Source organism: Hemiscyllium ocellatum (assembly GCF_020745735.1).
Source record: "Hemiscyllium ocellatum isolate sHemOce1 chromosome 27 unlocalized genomic scaffold, sHemOce1.pat.X.cur. SUPER_27_unloc_43, whole genome shotgun sequence".
NCBI lineage: Eukaryota > Metazoa > Chordata > Chondrichthyes > Orectolobiformes > Hemiscylliidae > Hemiscyllium > Hemiscyllium ocellatum.
This window is the reverse complement of record NW_026867513.1, coordinates 190,230-192,100: the sequence shown is the minus strand read 5'-3', so window position 1 is coordinate 192,100 and position 1,871 is coordinate 190,230. Positions and strand designations below refer to the sequence as shown.

General features: G+C 47.4%; 1 non-coding gene across 1 annotated transcript; it reads left to right on the top strand.

The window, feature by feature from the left end:
• The first annotated feature begins 407 nt into the window (after positions 1-407).
• trnae-uuc (transfer RNA glutamic acid (anticodon UUC)) lies at positions 408-479 on the top strand. Its single transcript has one exon. It is a non-coding gene; the product is annotated as a tRNA-Glu (tRNA).
• The last annotated feature ends 1,392 nt before the right edge of the window (positions 480-1,871 follow it).

Below are 1,871 nucleotides of genomic sequence, written 5' to 3'. Positions count from 1 at the left end.
TGTCTTCACTGCCATCCCTCTAAAAGTAACTTTTAAGAAAAACTAGGTCTGAAGAATAGAACAAGCAAAATGCAGCACTGACCTGCTTACCACAATGGGTCTTATTATAAGGTTAGAGGAGGAGGGCGGGTGGGAGGCACTATCACTGTAGTTCCTCGGGATCCTCTCCTGCGCGCCTTTATCGGAAAAAAAACCTACCCAGGTAAGCTTGCGCTCCACCAGCTTCTGGGTCCGGTCCGCGCTTTTTTTCAATAAAGGCGCGCAGGTGAGTCCCGAAGATGTGACTTGACTCTCCAGTCTCCCCAATGTTCTCGAGATCGGATAAAGTCTTCTTCCTGCCGCAGCCCGGATTCGATTCCCAGGCAGCGAGGCAATTTTCAGCACAGCTACAAGAACGGATTTACGTCTCCCTGGTGGTCTAGTGGTTAGGATTTGGCGCTTTCACCGCCGCGGCCCGGGTTCGATTCCCGGTCAGGGAAGCAGTTTTCAACGGGTCTTAATGCGCTGTACAGTTGTTTCTTGATCTTCGTTATTCCTGGGCACTGCAATGTGAAGTAGCTCGTTGAAATAGCATCCTGATGCAGATTTGTTTGCATGTGTTGGGATGATTGCTTCTGCAGCTACAAAAGAGTGAACAATCCTCACTCTCTCAGCGGAGCAGGTCAGTGCTTTTTGGCAATGTCTGTTTATAGACGCGGTTATGTTTGTTTAACAGTTTAAATTTAATATTTTTGTATCCATTGCTCCCGAAGCGATCTCTATCACATTGGGAAGACTGGAGAGTCAAGTCACATCTCTGGGACTCTCCTGCGCGCCTTTATCGGAAAAAAAACCTACCCAGGTAAGCTTGCGCTACACCAGCTTCCGGGTCCGGTCCGTGCTTTTTTCCAATAAAGGCGCGCAGGTGAGTCCCGGAGATGTGACTTGACTCTCCAGTCTCCCCAATGTTGCAGAGATCGCATCGCGAGCATTTGGTTTCAAAACATTACATTGATTTATGTACTGGTGAAAGTCTTCTTACTGCCGCTTGCACAATCTCTTAGAGGAGGCTGTTTTCATTCATAATTCAGCCTCCCGTGCCCAGAATTATCATTGCCCTCTACTTTTGTATAATAAATCCTACGCCATTCATTGTGAAGACGGGGGGGGGGAGGTGTGGGGGTGTGGGCGGGGGGTGGGTTGGGTGGACAATCTGATCCCACCATCGGCAGGCACATCCATGTCACGAGGAATTAGCCCTCCAACACCGGGGCCATCGCCCATCGTGCCTTTCAGTGTTTTGCCTGTTCCTGACTTTTCACATTGATCTGGAGCCAAGAAGGGGTTTGTTTTCCTGATGTGCATGAACGAGAATTTTTTCAATGTTTCTGTTCAGTTCATGTCCCGAGAATTATAGAGTCAATCTCCCGGTGTCTTAAACAAGGGGATGATGTCTGGACTGTCTCTGCTCAGTCGGACAGTTCATCTTTCATTCTCCTCTAATTCCACTTCGCAAAGAGTTTCTCAAGATTCACAAAGCTGGAGACTGGGATTTCTGTTTCATTTCCTGAACATTTTAACATCTGCTAACTGACAACTTTTTGCCAACATCTCTTCCCTCATGTAACACTTGCATCATGTTCATGGATGAGGCATTTCCACTTTGTGGAGACATTCCCAAGTTTGGGAATGTTCTCTTTGCAGCGAAGAAGTTTAACTGGAGATATCCAGGGGCTGTTGGCAATGATGGGAGAAGAAGTGGTGGGAATGGACAGAAGAACCTATTGCCACTGACCAGGGTCAGTTACCAGAGTACAGGGTTTGAGATTCTTTAATGGAATTCAGCATTTGTGTAGAACAAACACAGCGAATACTACAGAAAGCAAACGGGT